The following is a 21,728-nucleotide window of genomic DNA, read 5'->3' on the forward strand; positions in this document are numbered from 1 at the left end:
AACTTTCTTGTACATAGACACAAGCCCATGCAAGTACACACTTGTTGCAGGCAGGAAAGCATTTTGCCTGAAGTGATTCCATAGAATGGCGATACCAAGGGATGTCCAGTGTAGTTTAAACATCATGTGTACTAACATACTGCTGTGAATTACTGTAGCTGTACAAAGCAGCGGTAAAGAAGTCCCTCACCCAGTCATATGTTCATGGGCAGTTAATGACCACTCCTTGGTGGTCGTACATGAAAAAAGAGGCCTCGGACCACCTGAGTAAGAATATCTAAATCACTGAAACTTCGGTAAGTGTTTCCTGTTCTGGCACTCTTCAATAATGTATGATGGCCGGGTGTTAAACCCAGAGGCACACCATCGTAATACTGTTTTAGAACACTTGCAAAGCAGACTCGATAAACCAGACTGAGGTTTGGGGTTTCACAAGTCAATGGGAGAAGTGAAAATGTTTAGTCTCGTTACCCAAAGTCCTTACTTGGGCTAAACTATATGCCGTTCCCACGGACAAGTAGTTTTTACCCACAAGTAGTCTCTATCTGAATACCTCAAAGACAATTTCTACATTTAAGAAACCGGGATAATTTAGTTGCTGATGCATTTGTTTTGTACATCATTTATTTTCATGTCACATAAATATTTGGACAGTGACACAAATGTTGTTTTCGCTCAGTTCTCAAGCACATCGGAATTGAAATTAAACGATATTCACTTCCCATTTGTTTCGAGGCATTTTTGAATTCAGTCATGTCTTTTAAAACTAAAACGCATGCTCAGTTAGAATCAGGACTGGTGATTAACGAAGACCAACTAAACCACTTTCCATGCCTCTGTCACTGTCAAAAGACTTGTGGACGGCACTAGATGTTAGATGTTAGAACTTAACTTAACTGAGCAGATTGTGAAATACTCAGACCGGCCCGTCTGGGACCAACAACCATGCCACGCTAAAAAATGCTTAAATCACCTTTCTTTCCCATTCTGACATTCAGTTTGGAGTTCAGGAGATTGTCTTGACCAGGACCACACCCCTGAATGCATTGAAGCAACTGCCATGTGATTGGTTGATTAGATAATTGCATTAATGAGAAATTGAACAGGTGTTCCTAATAATCCTTTAGCTGAGTGTATATCGTAGTATTAGTATATAGGAAGCAGTAGTCGAGACAGGTTTCACACATAGTGTGTTGACTTCCAGAGCTGGTAAAATCAGTACTTTTTCAGTTAGCGTATGTTGGATATGAGACTATACTGTGAACTGTAAGGTAGGTAATTATATTTTGTGTCCTAATCCCACAGGGCTTCTAATGGTATAGGCTGTACCATATGATTAGGCCTTACATCTATACAGTTATCGTCCATTAATCTGTGAATATACTTTGATATGAATCATGAACTTACCCAAAGCCTTTGCAATATGCCATGTTAGAGATGACATATGCGTGCATACTGATTACAAGGTCAAGGCCCCCTGTCTTTAAGAGTTTGAGTTCACTCGTGGGGTTGGACCTGGTAGGGGAAGTCTGCTCTTAGTCAGATGTGTTGGCTGGGACTGGAGCCGCTGTCACTCCGATGTCCATCTCCCCTCAGATGTCCATCTCCCCGTTCAGCTGCTAATAGGATCAAACCCAAAAAAGGTCATGGCCTGAAATCTTCTTGTGCATTAATGCTGAATGCGCACCACCCTAGTCCATCTGCCTCTATATAGGGATCTGAGCAGTCCCCTCATGGATTAGGTGTGTTGGACCCGGTCTGGGGGTGTGTGTATTGCCGGGCGGAGGTGGCTACTTAAGCGTGGATGGGTATGGATGATATGTAATTACACCACAGATGATCCCCAGTTAAGTTAGTTTCCATTGTTCTGCTTCAACTTTCGAGGTGACACATCTAGGTGGATTATCCCCCGTTATAGGCGCAAATCCAGAACCCGTTATTGAGGATAGTCCTTGTGTCAGCTCCATCTGGAACCAAACTGTCCAGTTATCTACTTAGGCTATGGGTTGTGGCCCTATTTGATTAGCAGGAAAGACCTTCAGTGTGCTCAACTAATTACCAGAAATATTACCCTGTTGGCAAATCTAGCAAGGACTGGCTACCAGTCACAATATTTGGTTAGAAACCAGTAATCAACACTAACAGAAATTATGCACAGACATTTGAGTGACATCGATAAAATTAACCATGTACTAAATTGAGTCAGTATTCTGACATTTTGTCATTCTACGTTCAACAAGGTTTCCAGTCAGTCACCATAATGATTCCAATGCAACTGAGCAACACCCATTTAATCGGTATGAAAGCCTGTTTCAGGGAAAGAATGAGTGTCCTGGAAATGAGTAACAAAATAAATAAAAGTGGACGTTTGTCAACTTGAGTTGGTCTTGCTTCTCCTCTCCAAGCCCCCTCATCGCTGGCCGATCTCTGGCCATTGTCTGGAGTTCCTTAGTGCTTTTTTCCCTTCAGTGCTATGTGGCCCCTGACCCTCTCCTTTTTGTGCTTGCATTCAGTGTTTTTAGTCCTGGTGTCTCTGAACTGGTCGCTCTCTTTATCACATACTTTCCCACTAGAAGGTGATAAAAGAGAAGGGGGGGGGCAATTCTGCTTTTCTTTTTCTTTTCCATCCCGTCTGATTCTGGAAGTTTTCACATCTCTAGTAGCCCTTGTAACAAAACCAGACAATTTCGTAAAAGAAACACGACACAGAATATGACAAAGACGAGGAAGCAAATCAAGCATTTTAATGAGAGGGGACGTCATAAGTGGACTTGTGCTGTATGTAGGTGCTAGTATCACTTATTTAGTGGAAGTGGGGAAAGAGGTTTGCGTTTTCGGTGTGCAATTATTTTGTCATTCACAGGACAATTTTAGCCGGGAGTGAAACTGAAAAACACTTTCCCTCACTCAAATACACTTAGACACTGAACAAACTATCAATAGGAATACACATTAAATATCAGAATACTAAGGTTTAGTCACGTAATGTCTCTCGCCATAATTCTGTGCTGGTGATCCGGGCCCCATGTCTGTCTTTATGTATGAGGGTCGCCTCAGACTGTAGTGGGCTTGGCGCGAGTTCTGAACTGGAAGCAGGCGAGCTTGGCGGGAGTTGACCCGATGACGACCCTGTCACTATGGGACAATGCCACGTCTCTCTCAGTCCGGAGCCGTGCACCGCTTGCTCTCAGCTTGCATTCCTGTCTGTTACATGACGAACGCAACTGGCTGCCTGTACATCACGTTCAACAAAGTAAGTGCTTGACCATATGAATCGAGGAGCAAATAAGGCACCACATGTTTCCACATATTAGTATCTCGAAGAACATCCTGCAGACATGAGCTGCTAGCGTTTCGCTCACATTCCTCCAGCCCACACTGCAATCAGGCCTGGGGGAACAATACGGAGCCTTCTTTGCGGGCCCCCGGGCCCCAGCTGTCTTCGCACAGACAGACAGAACCCCATGGCCACCGAGCAGTCACACACATCCCCAGAACCACCATCGTCAGGGCCGCGGAATAAGTCTCAATTATTGTAGAGAGGGATAAATCTTGTCTGTCATACGAGGTCTGTCTAGTTACTTGGAGTAGTGGTGACCCTGTTCACTGACATCAGTCTGATAATGAGAGGAAGGTGAACTGTGATGTCAGGTGGCTTACTTTGCATGTTTTATACTGGTGGTTGATAGGGAGACTGTGTTCACAAATGTAGAAATGAATTAGACAGAACAGAGATCCCAAGTCACTGCCACTGAAAATCTATAGGGAAACAAGAATCCAACAGATCATCCAAGATTAGTCAAGGAGAAACATACAACTTACAAACAAACCAAAAGGGTGTCTATTGTAAGGGAATAAATTACCTTTAATCAATTGGGAACAATTTTTGTCCCCATTTTCATTGGGTACTATACTTTAATTGTCACGGTTGGGTAATTTTTACCTTGCCAAATATGTTCAAGTACAATTATTTTTTTAATAACATCCATTATCTAATAAATAAAACAATAGTAAATGGAAAACAAGCATTGCAAAATTGTATTTAAAAAATGCATAAATGCATTGCACAAGTATATGCATGCACAAGTATTACGTAATTGGCAGTGGTTCAAAAGAAATGGAAAACTATACTTGGACACAATATAGAATGTTTGTGGCGGTGGCAAGATACAATATGGTATACTTGAGTTCTGTATATTATCAAAACATACATTGTTGCACAATGTAAATCTTGCAAATCACTATGTCCTCTCATGCATTTGATGAACAATGATTTTCCGTTTATAATCTAAACTTAAATCTAAACAAATTCGGACAAGCCATAGTTTAGGTCAATACTGCTGTATGTCAATTGCCTCTGAGTTTAAATGAGCCATAATCAACTACGATGTACCCTAGAAGCTTAATGACATACAAAAGGGTTACGTTAAAACAACAGGAACACAGTTGGGGTGAAGGCTTTCGGACGTTCTGCTGAGGACAGAACTAAACAGTGCCTAGGTCGGCAGTAGACCTTATTGAACCCTGTTGTTAGAGATGGCTTAGTCATTGTACTGGCGGGAATCAATCAAATCACATTAATGTCCCGATTAAATGATTAAGTGTCAGGATTAAAGTATCTCAGGCTTCAATACTTAGTGGGTGAAACAAGGGCCACGTAGGGCAAAATATATTTTTAATTAGAAATATCAGAGCCCTTATGATCACATTGAGTGATGGAACTGGGTTTGATGTACAGTAATCCGTATAATTAGATTAAAGCCAAGAGCCCCGTCTCAAACCACAGATGCTGGATACATTGATTATCACACGTATATCAATTAGCCGGCTAGTGGCTCTTTCCTACAGGGCCCTATTCACCGATAAGATAATACAATATATAGATAATACAAAGCAGCATACCAAAGTACTTCACATTTACACAACAGTGTTTGACAAGACAATAATACGCTTTGTGAATCTATTGTATGCGGCAGATGAAAATTAGATCATACATCTTAAAACCTTTACTTGAAACAATAACTAAACTGTTAAGTACTTGCATTAAAGCATGAGAGCCACTTCTCACTCCTCAAATGGTTCTCAACAGGTTTATCAGTGGATGAACCAGCCGAGTGTCTTCTTAGTGATCCGGCGATGCTCAGCCGGTGGAATGTGGCACATGCGACTCCCAAAAAACCTCACACGTGCGTAAAAATGTAAGCATGATTGACGGCTTAAGTTGCTTTGGATAAAAGCATCTGCTAATTGACAAATATTAGATAGTATCAATCTTGGAGTCCCGTGTGGTGACTGGGTTGGAACATGTGGCATGAGGGATTAATGGCCAGCGAGCTGGATAGTGTTGCGATTTCCGGACTTAGCTGTCGGAGACAGTGCTGTTAGAGGTTTATTTCCGGTTGTGCCTGTTCTACAGCGCCACATGACTCTACAGGATCAACCAGGGACTGGAACAAGCCCATGCAGCTTGTTTCCACTGGCGGGAGAAGCAGTTGTTTTGGATATCAATACCTTTATACAGGCCATGAAATCACATTGTGCGAATCTGTACGAATGACTCTGGATCAGAACAGGTAGACTAAGGTCTTCTTCTTGACTGGATTATTCTCATTGACTCCCTATTAGGAGATTGAGCAGTCGAACTGTGCACGCGACGACGGACTGTCTACGTGAAGACAGAGATGGCTTCTTACTATTCTAGAATGTAATTAAGGTCATCCCAATCCGTCCTTTCCTACGGGAACATGCGGAACCGCACACTCCATTCCCCCACCGTGACAGAGATCTATAGAGGGAGTAAATGGATTGCAGCATAGTTACGTAATAATTGCCTCCATATGCCCTGCTCTCCTAATTACGTCCACTGGCTGCGAGCCGGAGAGGAGGTGGCCCAGATTAATGCTGCTTGTACTGTGTCTCACGTCAACAAGTGTGATCAGCCCCCTGAGCTGCCTTGTCTTACCCTACCCCGTTCTCCAATCATTCCAGGGGCCAAATTGATTGTGATAGCTCAGCCCCTTGACCTACTTCCATGAACAATGAGCAGGGTTCCAAGCCCCCAGACCGCGGAGTGCGCGCCGACTGTTTGGCGGTGGTCAGTTCGCGTCGGAGAGACAGTTTGCAGTTCGTCCTTATTGGAACCACCCTCTTTAGAGGAGCCCAGCGGCCCAGACAGGCGGGCCCTTGCCCCATGTCTCAGCCGCGTGCCCTGTTGCCCCCCCGTCTCCTGTCCCTTGTCCACTCACAGTCTGACAGGTGGATACCGTGCACCCCCATTTAGGTTGGCGGGGGCGGTGTCACTGTGAACCCCGCTAATGAGCTTTAATGGGAGGAGGGAGAGAGGGAGCACCCCCCCCCCCAACCCGAAGACAACTGGGAGCTTGTTCCAGTAGGGCCAGGGTGGGGGTCAGATAGGGAAAACGAGGGGTGCCGGCGGATTTTTGGGCGGTTTTGGATGTAGGGTGTTAGACATGGTTTTCGAGGGGGGTTGGTTTCCCTCCTTGGAAGATGTGGTGAGACCCTCTATTAAGGCCAGCCTGGTTATTGATCCACTTATGCTTGATTATGCCTGAACAACGAGGGACTCTGGAACACTGTGTGATTCGGAACTGCCTCCTCCCTACACACGCATCTGCGTTGGTCTGCCCTGGACAGGAGACAATGCAACGACCCTCTTCCAGGGTCATTTAAATAACATCAAGCTTGTTACGGAATTGCAAGAATTGCCCGTTGTTTCACTTGCATTAACCTACTTTCTGCACGGCGAAGATATGGTGGCTGATTTGATGCTAAGGCCTCCTCAGCATGGTTTCAACCCATGACCCCCTTTCATCGCTCAGATCCGCCTCTCCAACTCTTTCGACTGGGTTGGTAATTGGACAGGAGGGTGGGAAATCAGGCTGACCTTTTTGGGTATGTAATGTGCGGGAGAATGTATACCGTACGTTAAAGTCAATTGTTGCTTGGGCCTCCCGACTGGTTTGATCCTAGGTTGTAGCCCACCATGACCGGGTGTCCATGAATGGTGCACAGTTCACATAGTGCTGCCCTGGTTACAGGATGGTGCAACAGGCCTGACATTCCTTGTCCCACCTCGCTGAATTTATTCTGGCAGGTTGATAACAAGCTGTAGCAAAACGATGTCTCCAGATGCGTTGCTCTGGCTGACTTCCTGGTCAAGCAAGCGTTGTGGATAAAGAAAAAATGCTGCTTGAAGGTCTGAGAGGAGGCGTGTCCCAACCTTCAGCTCGTCTGAGCCTGTCAGTTGCCTCATTGATGATAATAACTACAGATTGGACACTGAATTCGGAAGAAAAATGTGGTGTAATGTAATAAACGTGGACATTTTTTTCCCCTGCTTGCCACAGTTCAGACACTAACTAACACTAATGGCTTGTCGAGGGTCTGCACCATCTGGAGGAGTTTGCCAATAATTATGACACAAAAGGGAGAGGAGCTCATGATATCCTGTGGAAGCATTGTTAGGCTAGGTTTATATAGTATTTGGCTGAAGTGCTGCGTCACTAGTTTGCCTTTAAGACAAACCTTTGATTGTGGTATGTAACCCCTGCAGTTTTACTTGGTCTGTGTGTGTGTGGGTGGTTGTGTGTGTGTGTGGGTGGGTGGGTGTGTGTGTGGGTGGTTGTGTGTGTGTGGGTGGGTGTGAGACAGTGACAGAGAGTAAACAAGAACAAATCAATATATTACTTACTTTAAGCTCTGATGCAAACAAACATAACTGGATATTCGACAGGACGTCATTGAATTGTCATACCGTGCACTACATCAGACCACTGTGATGTCATTGAATTGTCATACCGTGCACTACATCAGACCACTGTGATGTCATTGAATTGTCATACCGTGCACTACATCAGACCACTGTGATGTCATTGTGATCCAACTCTGTTGAACTACTGCCGAAACACCCCCTTTCCATGTAAAGACTCAATGCAGACTTTAACTAGACCTCCTATGAGCCGGATTCTTGTTTTCTAATAGGACACTGCTAAATGCCAGATGTCGGTTGAATGTCAAATATGTTCATGAGCCAGTAGAGCAAGCCCCACATAAAACAACCGTCGCTGCTTCCGCCCAACCACATATGACACATGGCAGGCCAGTATCTACAGGAAACCGCCTCAAAATGCCTGTATCTGCCTTTTCAAGGGCGACAATGACTCACATTTGGGCACAGGACCACATTTTCGAGGAAGGTCTTGACCAATGTGCTCCACTGTCCTTCACAAGCCTACATATTCAGCTGTATTTGGCACACAGGATTTCCAGGGAGGACCCCTGGAAAAGAATGAAAACAAAAAAAGATGTAAAAACAATAAGGGGACTTCTCAAATGAAAAGTATACACAGACAAAGAAACGACACAGACAATAATAAACACGCAATCAGCGAAAATACATTGTACAGTGAGATAAGAACATTTAAATTATCGCAGAGGCGTTTCCACATCTCCCTGGCTGCACAGGGCATCCAATAATGACCCTTGTTAGAAGAATGAAATAAAAAATAAACAAGAAAAACCACTGTGCTTGTAATCTCATGACTCAAAAATCATGCTCCCTATCGCTGCATTTACACAGAAGCTCAGACCAAAACATTCGAAGAATGGATTCCTTTATGCCACAGAAATGTATTTCTATTTATGTCTAAACAGTTCAGTTGACTGGATAACAATGAATTGGTTAATTCATTTAGGAAAGAATCTCATTTTCTGTGAAATTGCTCTGCGATAAAGTTCCTATTTTCAATGAATGACTTGTTCTGGTCAGGTTGAAGGGTTGGGGATACTGAGGGTTGTGATGTAATATGGCAGTTCATTTCCCAAGGTGTAGGAATTCTTTTTTTATAGTAATAACCGGCTCTGTAACTGGAAAACAACTACTGGATCCACAGCAGACTCAAATCCAATGTTTGTTGACACCCAACAGTGCAAATAATCCAAATCCTAAACCTTGATTATATACAGATACATGATTTAAGACACAACTGTGAGTCAGTTAGTTATGATTGCTGTTCTGAACTCCAACCGTCAGTGAAGAATTACATAGAAATTGTTTTGAAAAGAAAGTGCAAACAACCAATGTCCAATGACTAAATCATTAGATTTAAAGGACTTCCTTTCATCCTCCCACGAGAATACCCTGGCTGTCTTTGAAATCTACAGGGCTTTGGAGAAACTGTGAATGTTGTGCAACAACATGTATAGAGATCTAATTCAGTATGATGGTGATGTCACTCTAAGGCCATGTGAATTCCTCAAAGACCTTTAAGATTAGATTGTATGAATAAAGATGAGGGATAGAAGAGAGTAATTGGGAGAGATAGAGAAGAAAGACTGAGAAGACATAGAGAGGAGATTGATTGAGAAAAAAGAGAGAAAATCTTTAGTTTGGGTGATCTCTTAAGAAATATGGCATTTTAGTGATGGACAGTAGGTGCTGAAACCTTCAGTGGTTGAATGAGACGCCTGCAGAGGAAGGCATGCTGGGATGTGATAGCTACCACATTCACTGCACTTCCTGTGCTCAGGCTCAGTCACTATGTGCCTCTAGATTTTCATGAATGGCTGTAGAATGGGGCCCCTCCTATTGGCTGGGCTGACATCCAATCACACTGAGGGTTGGAGTCCACACAGCTTGCACGTGTGGCTATAGCCTCTTTCCTTTCAGACGCACATACTGCGTCCTGCTTTTAACCGGCAGCTGAGAAAAGACCTTCCGCCATTCACTTACTGCCTTCTCATCACTCTCTTTCATCTTTATTTAAAGTTTTGGCATCACAGTTTAGCGGTTGAAGAGTGTCTTCTTTGAGAAAATGTGAGGCTTGTTTTACCCACTCCCAAAAGTCTCCTCCTCTTTCCTCTAAAGGTTTATGCTGGCATGACAGGAAAAAGCAGTTAAATGGCCATAAATTCCGGGCCTTCGCATGTGGTCGGCATGCAGGTTCTGCTGGGCGGAACTCTTAAAGGAAAGGACTGTTGCAGTGAGAATATAGCAGCTGGCACATGGGGAGAGATATTTCAGAATGGATGGTAGAGGAAAGAAGGCACTGAGGTTGAAGGGAGGATTTGTCGGACCAGAAACCATTCATTACATCTGTTCAAGCTTTATGTTCGCGCAATCCAGTTTGATCATTGACACAGAAACAAACCAAAATAAAAATGTTTCTCTTATTATTTCGATTCAGTAAAATGACTGCATCTGCCAGTCAGTGAAAATGTAACATTGGCTTAAAGCAGAAGAGGGATGATTATTTTCTAAAGAGTATTGGGGAAAGCTAGTGTGAACCCCGCAGGCTATGCTAGCAAAGTAGTAGCTAGCAAAATGGAAGGGGTGGATAGGGGCTGGTTTGAGATGCATGAATTCTTTGTTCTGCTCCCCTTGTAGATGCTAGAAGGTGACACTTAGCCATTTCCCCTTTAAGCTTGAACGTGGCTGCTTGATGCAATGCTGTCAGTTTAGCAGCTTACATGTATTTCAAATGGCTAATGTCAATCGCAACAGACGTCCATTGGCTGTTGTGTTAGAACTTTTTTATTTGCTGTCTTGGTTTTTATATAACGGTCCCAATGTGGTTAGCAAATAAATTCTTCAATGTGTATCAGAAAGCATTTCACCAGGATATCATCAGGAGAAGGCTCTTTTTAAAACATACGGTTCAGTGTCACCATGTACAGTGTGCTCTCCACCAATATTGTGACCCTTATTATTGCCGATATTATTTGAGGGCACTGTAATATAATTTTTAAAAAAAGTAGTCTTTATGATATATAACGTAAAGCTAGTTAGCTAGCTAGCTAGCAGTACTGAGTCATTCTACCGGGATGATGATTAGAAAACCTACAAAGAGGACGGGCAGGGACTGGGCCAAAGCAGGAAGTATTGTCTACACAGAGTTATGTTTTAGAAAAAGGGAAAATGTTGACACCTTTGCTGTAAATCTTCTGATAGGTACGTCTCTGAAATACATACAATGGCTCTATAAATTAATGCAAAGTGCAACTACACAAATTGACTAGCAAAATCAATATATACTGTAAAGAAAGCCTTTTCTAAATGAAAAACACGACTACATTAATAACCCTTCAATCCACACTGTGACATGCTGGTGTTTGTTGTTTGGCAAAAAACATTCCATGCTCTGTTATGTGTGAAACAAATCTCACAGCCTTTGAAATCTCTCAGACATGATACACACCACCTAAGGTCCCCTCAGGGGGCAGTATCCCTTCAAGGTAGTCTGGACTGTGTTGATGAGTCATCACCATTGTGAATGGTAAAGACATTTTCAGCAAGCACATTGTACATCAGTTGTGTGGATGATCTTCAGAAGTTAAAAATGCTACTAAAACTGATGATTTAGATTTTCCGTTATTAAGATATGTGACCGGTGAACCCTAACCCTAACTGGTGAGCATGATTGAAATACATATTTATGCCCTGAAACATCCAAATACTTTGGCTATGTCATAAATATTTTTTAACAAGGCAAATTTCTGACATCTTGCTGATCTGTGTTTTGGAAAATACCTGTTTTATTCTTTTCAGTACTACAATGTTTATGATTATACCGATGCTTTTTTAAATGGATGCATTCATTGTTCAGCAGCTCTTTAGAAAATCATCACTATTTTCTAGTTTTGAGGCCATGACCTAAAAAAGAAGAGCATTTACAGGTTCTGGAAATGTACAATGACAGTGCATTTCTCAGGGTTTGCTTCAGTTACAGGCCCACTTAAATTCAGCAGAAACACAGTATCAAGTATATACGTATCAACACCCTTGGCATGAGACACAATGGTGTTGCCCCATGCATCACTGATAAGAGCCAGCTTTCACAGTTGGCACTGGGTGTGCATGTTCCTTGTTTCAAGTGATAACTGTGGTTATATAAATATATATTTGCTTAGAAACATATTTATTTATTTAATGTAGGGGAATGCCAGTGTGAAATTAAAGATTTGCGTTATGGAAATGTACACATTTAGAAACGTTTTCTCTTGAACACTCCCAAACTCATTAGGCTAACAACTGCTTTTGTTTTATCTTTGACCCCGGTACTTCAGCATGGAGGTTTCAGGTAAGGAATGCCAGAAGTGGTGATATGCGGTGGGGTGGTATTGGGTGTCTTATTTGCATTCCCAGAGGGTGCTGATACTGGGAAGGATGTGGATCTTGGCCTGTAGCAAAACCGCAATTAACGTCCCACCTGTAACTGTTGCCAATGTAGATATTCATTAGCATTGTTAGTTCTTGTTCTAATAGCTGTAGTGTTTTATGAGGCACCTGCATTTCCTGATATGGAACACTCTCTGAGTAAGCAGGAGAGCTTGTCGCCTAGTTGACTTTGTCTTTTTTAGTCCTGTGTGATAAGTTGACATGTAAGAGGGCCTCTGGGCTGGGCCAAATTTGGAAAGGAGTTGTTGTGTATTTAAATCATCACTTCCAAAATATGTTAATCCTCCATATGTTTCATATCAAATATATATTTAAAACATATATATTTAAACAGTTCACACCAAGAGTAATCAAAAAAGAACACCCCCCCCCCCCCCCCCCACCTAGCATGTACAAACACAAAACAGCTTTCCCCCGTTTCTCCGTCACACTAAGTGGTTTGCATGATTTCAGCAGTTCATTAGGGATGAATGGTACCCCCTCTCTGGGCCTTGGGAGAAGGAGTGGTGACAGGGCTCACAAAAGATAAAGGGGTGCGAGGGGAGATGTGGCTTGAATGGCCCTGGCCAAGTGGGTGGCTTTAGTGAATTCCAGGGATGTTTCCGGCTGCTCACCGAGCAGGTGGGGGGGGACGGGGACACCAGTAGTTCCGCAACCACGTTGTTTTCCTCCCCAGAGCCTGTATGTTTGTGGTCTCTGTTTCACGCGGGTCTGCTGTGTCCTCTGTCATGATTGACCAGCGTGAATCTCCCCATTCTCCAATTCTTCAGATGAGTTGTTATCTGTCGAAATGCCTATGGTAGAAATTATTTTTAAAAGCCTCTCAATACAAACCAGACTGTTTGGGAAGATAATGGCACGATATTCTCATTCTCTGTCATCACGTGTTACTCATATTTGACATTGTTCAGGGCTTTAATTAAAATGGGCTTCAACTGCTTTATTTCATGCCCAGCGAGTTCTCGTTTTTGAAGAACTCTTCCTTCCAAAACAGGTAATTTTACATTCATGGAGATTGTGAGGTAATATGCAAATGTATTATGATGCTGACATTATATCCTGGATGATTCTGGTTTATGATAAACATGATTCAGTTTCAGTTATTCAAATGCCTTAGTCAGTATTTAAGCCAAAGACATTGATGTATAGTGTGGGGAGTGGGTGTGACAAACATTTCCATTATTCGTTACTATACAGGAAATTTGTCACATAGTGTGTCCTGTAAGTTTAATCAATTTGCATTGTCAAGGTCTAGGTAAAGAAGCAATGTTGTAGCCACTATCCTACGCTCTCCAAAGCCAGGCAGGAAGATGAGATTGGCCAATGGCAATTTCCTTTTCCTTCCTCATTTTAAAGTTACTTTTCAAACCTTCCTCTGGTTTCGGGGATATTTAAACTTCTTCTAACCCTTTGAAGTGTGAGAATCTTGCCACCTCATTCTATTACTATCAATACAAAACTCCAAATCACCAACCAAATCCCACAAACCATCACTGTCCAGTAATCCCTTTTAGTCAATGTGAAGGAGTAAGGGACCACCCTGTGGGGTGACCTTTATTTGTAGGGCTGGCATTTTATTGGCTACCTATTGGAAGACAAACTGTTTATTTTAACATGCGTTCAGTATGTCTCTGATGGGTGTGCCCTATTGAGTTGGGACCAAGCAAACTCATTAGGATTAAGTACAGTAGTTGGAATGGAATGGTGACAGAGTGGGGTAGAGGAGGACAGTGGTGTTTGCTTATACAACGGTGTTACTTTTTTTAGTATCCCCTGCAACAAACAACACTCCAGAAAATGGCCCTGAAGTAGGGTGTCGACAATAGGGAAGCATTCTTAGCATTTACAAATTGCAATGAGCGATTTGTGCTTGACTGGAAAAGCATATCATCAAGCACTCTCCTTTCAGAGGTCGTTAGACTCTGTAAGTGGCACATACAACAAAAAGGGGATTATGTCAATTGCACGTTCCTATTTTTTTGGCCTTTAAGCTTCGGTCGACGGTGTGCATTTGCCTGCATCGATTCCATAGCTTTTCCTGTAAATTATCTTGTTGGAGAACAAAAAAATCCCTTTTAAACGCAGGATGCGACGAGGTATCGTATGCGTTTGATTATGGTTAAGCTGGTTAATCTGCATTTTAGGTGTATAGACACCTGGGAAGTGAATCGAAGCGTGGTGGCCTGTCCTCATTTGTTTCTGTGTATTCAGCAACAGACGTGGTGAAGGCAGACAGAGCTAAGATGGATGTGTCAGGGGTTATCAGTTCCCACTACATGGTGGGGGAAAATGGGACCACAACGTAATTGATTAGTCTGTGGTGATTTACAAGAGACACTGTAAAAATGTTACCCACTGGGCCTCATGGAAGTTGATAGCGTGTCTTTGCTAATGGCAAATAGCTGTATTTTTGTTTGCATCAAAACACTTAAAGTGCCCCGAGAATAAATGAACCACGTTGGCTGTGCGTCATTCAAGTCTGAAAGCGACGAGGAAGAGGCTGAAACGGCAGGACGAGAAACGGCGAAAGCCAACAACACCGGAGGGCGGATAAGGCAACGTTTTCTCTGCTTCCTGAAGAGGGTTTTTCCCTCAGATGTGGTGCAGGCCTTCATTTCGGGGTTGGGGGGTTGCAGAGGGGTTGTGTTGATGGAAACCCTCAGGGTACAGCTGTCCCCCAGTTCAACCACGGCACCCCTTTGGGCGCCCCTCGCTCTCACAGTGGAGGCTTAGCGGTCGGGAAGGAGCGGGCCAGGCCCAAATCACAGACACATGCGATGGCTGGAAGAGAATGCTTTGACTGTGTGCTGCGCAGAATGCCATCATGGCCTCACTGCTGGATCTGTTTTACAGCCTGCAGACTGTAAGTCGCTGCATTGAGTCTGCCTTTCTCTTCTTGTTTTTTTTTTTTTTAGAACACACCACCGCCTGTATTTAGTTTAATTCCAACCCGCTATTTTCTGTCCCCAATCACTTTCCCTAAAGTGTGAAATGAAACATTTCCACCCGTCGAAAATGTGGTTGGAAGAAGGAACGGGTGGAACTCGTAGCCGCGTTTCAGCTGTGTGAATGTCTTTTGTCTTTTGGGGAGAGAGCCGAGAACCATTGACAAAAACGGACCACACCTGGGCGCTAATACCGTCGCCTCCACAGGCTCTTCTCATCCATGGGCTGTAGTTAACTCTTTACTGTCTCCCCACTGTTGTGAAGCTTAAGTGTTTTGTTCAAACCCAGGCAACCCGGGGAGTTCTGTCAATGGCCGCTGGGAAGTCTTTCACCTTTCATTCACTGATCCAACGCTAAGGAAGGCGGCCACAAACTTAATTAAACCACAGAGGTGACACAATCCTGTCACGGGAAGCCTGTTTGAAGTAATGAAATAAGGCGCAACATTCAAGGGAATAGCTGCTCCCCGACATTTTGAAGAGAAATAAGCAGTCAATTCCTATTAAAATGATGATTCGGGAAAAGGTCAACACACTGCCTGCAGTGTACAAGATGCAAGCCAAAATCAACGCAATTGTGCCTTTGAGAATTTGAGCGGGGTTTTTGCCATTGGACAGGATGGGAGCAATATAGGAGCTTTCATTGATATACATCATATAAACAGTATTCCCCAATGGCTGATGGGCAACGTGAAATACCCGAGGGCTGACATTTATGGTCATGGTGTGTTTTCTGCCACTAATGGATCCTTTGGAAACCTATTAATGCCCTCGAGGAAACTGCTTCAGTTTGTTTCATGTGCTGTAATGTTTACTTCCTCTACAGATTATCAAGCTATCCCCCTATCTGAATGGTAATCGCACTCCGAAAGATCTTTCTGGTTCTATGCAAAACACCCATGTTTTATTTGTTCAGATGCTGTTGCTGCGTGTGGCATGGCGTGTGGGAGAGCACATTTTAAAGACAAACACATTTAATGGTTTAGGCTTTGAGGTCCAGCATCCCCTCTCCGCCAACTGCATGCTGCCATTGTTTTGATGGGCAGTTCCTATTACAATGGTTGGTGAGGAACAATCTGTCAATTGGATCATTCCACCAAAACAAGAACTTTGTCTCTCCAGGTCAGGAGGAGCGTGAGCTGTTTTAGGGGACTTTTATTGGGATGTAGCTTTGAAGCTGTAATGTTAATCAATAAGAAAAACATTAAGCAGATTATGGTCCTGGTCACGATCAGATGAGCTTATCCTAACTGGACAAATATTTGAGATGTCCAGCCCCCACAGTTACTTCTAAACCGGTAATGTGAGTCAAACTAGGGTGTTTACAGAGGCTAAAGGTGCACAGTAGAGTTTCTACAGCAAAGACTAGAGGGCTACTAGCTAGATGTTCTGCTGTTCTGCAGGTGCAAGAGGCAATGTCAGGCTAGTATTCCCAAACCAAGCCATGCTGGAAACAATATACTTAGAAAAATGAGAGCTTACATCAATACAAAAACATGTAAAAACTGCTTTCATTCAAGGAAATTGAGGTGATAAACAAGGGTTTGGAACTTGGGCTGACCAAACGAAGTGGGAATGAACTCCCCCTTCACCTCCCACATTGTCCATTTATGACTTCCAAAAGGTGTCGGCCTGGAGGATGTTTCCAATTTCGACCTTGCATGTGGGAAAATCTCTGTTACTGAGAGAACCTTTTGTCTGAAGGAGTAGTGGCGGAGGGGGTGCAAAGGTCATTAAATTCAGTGTGTCACCAACGCCAAACTGGAAGCCACTGGGAGTTTAAAATGGCCCCTTTCTCTTTCATGTCATAACAGTAATAAAACCACACTAAATGATCAGTGATATCGAAGTCTCTGACCTTAAAGCCTATGAAAGCATCCATAAAATTGAGTATATATGTATTTAGGAGCCCTCATACTGTCAGTCATTGATCCAGCTGAAGGGTGGAAAAACTTGACAAAGACCAACCTGTCCAGTTTTTGCCTGCTTATTAAAACATGATAATCCCTTTAAATTACAAACTATTTTTCCCCCCACTGATTCCCCTTCCACTCTGAGGTAAAAAAAAAAATGTACAGATGCAAAGACGTCTTATCTGCGTATCCAGTAAGACCCGGTTGGAGATCTGACCCATTTGATCACATTGAAATGTTGTACGGTGGTGATATACATCCTGGAACTTGTTTTCTTCCAGTGTTCTCCTAATCCTATCTCATGTATAAAAGTAGAATATACACAGGAAAATAAATACTTTCTCTCTATATTCTTTTCATACTTAAAGGGAAGGATGAGCCCCTGTTTTTCCACAGCTCATTGTTCAGTTCATGCTAAGAGGATGTCCAAATCCTGCTTTTATTTGCAAGGTAACTTGTGTTAGACAAAGAAATATGACACAGTAAGGAAACACTTTATTTTGAGAGTTCCAAACGTGTCTGTAGATGCTTGTCTACTAACATTTTAACTATCTACAAACTTTAACTATCTATATCCTAACCCTAACCGTTATTCTATCCCTAAACTTAACCTTTACAATAAACCTTGTTCTAAACCTAACCTTAACCTTAGCAAGCAGTTGCTTGTCAATGAATAGTTTATTTAAAGTTTGTTGATAATGTTACTATCAACAGAACATCTACAGATGGAAATTGGGACACTCAAAAAAAAATTGTAACCCATAGTAATTGTAAGGTTTTGAAATTAAAACATGTCGGACCCAATTGGCGCCGTTCATATTTGGCCATTTGCTCTGAACATTTAAAAAGAAATGCATTGATATGAAGTAGGTGGCTGTGTATATTTAAACCCCCAGTTTAAGGTTCTGGCTGAGCGGTTGTTTTTTTCATTCATCTCTCTTGACCCACTCAGAACCCTGCTGTGCCTGGATGCTGGGCAGGGGGATGCTCCTCTACTCTGTCTCCCATTGATAACCTCAACCACTGTCACCCAGCCTGCTGGTTCAGCTGAATAGGGCGGTAATCGTATTCATTTTCAGGGACCACTCACCGACCCGCACGTACGCGCACTCTCACAGTGAGAGAGAGATACTAGTGTGTGATGGCACGGCTTGCGTCTCCTCGTGACAAATATTGAGGAGGTCTGTCAGCGGACCCTGGCCCTAGGTCCTCCTCTTCTCCCCCACAGAGGCCTGGCCCTTTGGGGAAGACACCGTGGCCCCCATAATCTCTGACAGGAATGCCCCCCCCACCTCCCCCAAGTGAGACCCGAACAAAGGCCTCCTTGGTGTCATCCATCCATACACCAATCCCGTGCATCCAGCACGGAGCTCCCCGGGCCCCTGGCCCTGTGCCAGCAGCATGCTCTGTCATTGGTGCCTGCCTGCCTGCCTGCCACTTCCTCTGCAGTGAAAGTGAGCTCAGAATACTTCCCCTCCTCATCCGTGTCCCTGTGGCGGCTGGAAATGAGTTCATTGTCTGCTCGCTCCTGACCTGGATGCGGAAAACCTCTGGAAAAGGGAGTTTTGTGTGTGTGTGTGTGTGTTTATGTAGGGGGGGGCTGATGTAATGCTGCAAGTGAAATGCAGCCCCCCCCCCCCACAACGGGCAGGACAGGATGGCTATAGCTTTTGTGTTTCCGACCGGGGGAACCTCAGAGACTGTGTCTATTAGATTTCTGCAGCCAAATTACTGGACTTGAATCCTGGAGACAAAACATTCTTTCAATATAATGTTTCCGCTGGGATGTGCTGTCTTAAAGATGACTACACATGTTTATGTGTCTGACAGGCAGACACAGAGAGAGAGAATTGTAGGCATACAAAGACTAATTCCAAACCTCTCCCATTACTACGGACCACAACTAACCACTGGATATGCTAAACTTACCACAACAATTGACTTCAATAACGTGGGCTTTCACAGACAGGGCTGAAAAAAGGCCTTGGGCCTCCTCTAAGCCAGAGCGGACTGATCCTCTAGGCAGGCCAGATTCCCACCAGTCACAGTTGCATGGCAACAGAAAGCACAGTGAGGCCTCGGATAAAGTCACATTCAGCAATTTACTTTTCAGACCTAAAGGCAGACATCTACGCAATTTGGGTTCAAATTGCAGATGGCAGTGTCACTGTATTGTCAGGCCATTTCCAGTAAGGCCCGAAGGCCTTTGCCAAAGCACTCCCACAGTCAGCGTGAATTTACTGGAATACCTACACAGCTTTTAAAGGACAGAACACTCCCAAGGAGTTACTACTCCAATTGAAGCTTAGAACCATTTACTGGTCACTTGGTTTCATTCCAGACAGATTTATCTGTTTTACTACGAGTCTCTTGTCCAGCAGGGAATTAAAACCTTGGCATGAGTGCCGTTCTGCCTCGAGGACGTTTGAGGATGAACGGCAGAACCCAACCCATGTTAGAGTTCTTAGATTACACAGGCATCAGCCTCAGGGTTTCAGAGGTAGGCCGATAACCAGAGGGGTGCCGGGTCAAACCCTCCAAGCTGCCTGTTTGTTAATCTGTAGGGAGCGTTTAGGCTGCCCGAAAGTTAAAGAGGTTCTACAGAACTTGGCGACTATCGATTTTCTAAATTCCCATTTGGCCAAGATGGGTTCAGTCCCCACGTGCATGGTATTTCTTCAGATTTTACCAGTGAAACATCTGATATGGTCTCAGTGTAATACTTGAGAACATGCATTTCAATCATCTTAAATTGGGTGTGATTTTGAATAATGTACAGTGAACACATTGTAGAGCAGATTATGTTTACAAGCTTTAGCAGTGCCTGGCTGTGTATTTTGACCAGTGGCAGGCGCTGCTGAACAAGAGTCGTACATTCGCAGAAGCTTTGGAAAGCTCCTGAAAATGTCCAACTTGCGCCAGCACATACCAGTTTTACTTAAATATTTTCTGATGGCAGAAAGTAATGTGATTGGTACAGGTCGAACACCCAATTGAAATGGAGAGGATTCAGTGCTCATGAACACTTCAAATTACATCTAGAAGCGAGCAATTCTGCTAGTGTCTGCGAAAGAGTATGTTTGCCAGATTTTATAATGGACATTACTTGATTAGATGCTAAATGTAATGTAGCTAGCATTTAGTGGTGAATTTTCGGTCTAGATAATATTCAGTTGCTCTTTTGAACCAGCATTAAATGTGCGTGAGCAGTACCTCCTCTCCATTTTGATTGGGTGTTCACCTGAACCTATCACAAGTAAAACTGGCATGTGGCCTGCGCCTACTCTTCATTTTGAGTACCGAAAGCATTGACCACAATGAGCTCCAGCTTCTTGCCATTTGAGTGACGGCTTGAAAGGAGCACATATAATTGCACGGTGAAAGAAGCAGGAGGGCCCAGGCCTGCCCTTATCCAATCAGGTTGCTGGATCAGAGCATCTCGTTCCACCCCCACAGTGGGACCAATACCAATGGTGCAGTGGACACAAAGTAACTCCACTTATGCAATGCAGAACACATTTTCAGGACCCGTTTTGTTTCTCAGACACTACATGTACAACAACTGGCATTTACAAACACAGGCTATTCTTGCCTGTGACGACAAGAAGACGAAACTATGCGTGCAAATTCGAAGCTGAGTATTGTTTTCCCGAATCAACACTGACGTAGCAGGAAAGGATCACGTGATGCACACTCCCTCCCTTCAGTGCCCCTCCCTGGATCGACACAGCTGCTAGAGACAGTGCCTGCTCTCTATCCCTCCCCTCAGCTGTCACGTGTAAAAATCAGGACAACATCTGTGCACTGTTCGTCCACTGCTGTCTCTCTCTGTCGCTGCTGGGTCGTATCCAAGCAGTAAACGATTTACACGGTGTCAAACATAAACCGCTTTCTGAGATCCCAAGAGTTTTCAGGAATATGGCCGTAGCTGTTGCTGTTGTCCTCCTGAATCCGAGGTGACAGAAGCGGAGGAACGTCTTGCTCTGCTGTGGAGGAAAGAGTCCCGGGATGAAATCAACAGTTGGCTACAGCTGTCGCTGGAGGGTGTCCGAAAACCACATGGAGGGTTCCGAGCGATAGGGAAGAATGAAGCATGCATTCCATGGCGGTGTTCTCAGAGCGGAAGGACGCAGCAGGGTTTCTTGGTGGCTTCTGTTGCCAGCTTTAGTCTGTTGTCTGAGTATGATCATTTGTTTTCACCTCATAATTTATTCACCACAGCTCGGCTCTAGGCTAATGCAATTCAGGCCTCAGTAATGGAATTTAGATGGGGGCATTCAAAGAAAGAGGCAAGGTGACAGGGTCCCTCAGTGGCCCCTGTGGTCCAAACATTTCTTAGGGCCCCACTAGTGACATAACTGAGGGAGAAGATGTCGAAGTCCTCTCCAGACCTAGCTGCTGGGTCCACACACTCAAGCTGAGGATTGCCCCACCAAAAGCACCCCTCTCAGCTTCCAGGGATACTCTGGGGCCCCCACACATGAAAAGGTGTGTGTGGGGAAGGGTTGGGCAGAGGAAGGCAGATTCATGCAGACGGTTGAGAATGGATTTGATCCATTGGCCAACGATAGTTACTGAAGCAGTAAAAGGCAGTTGTGGATAACAGAGAGGGAGAAAGTGAGATACGAACAGAAACCAAGAGGAGGGAGGGAGACCAAGAGAGAACACAATGCC

This window comes from Esox lucius, chromosome 2 (genome assembly GCF_011004845.1).
Source record: "Esox lucius isolate fEsoLuc1 chromosome 2, fEsoLuc1.pri, whole genome shotgun sequence".
Taxonomy (NCBI): Eukaryota; Metazoa; Chordata; class Actinopteri; order Esociformes; family Esocidae; genus Esox; species Esox lucius.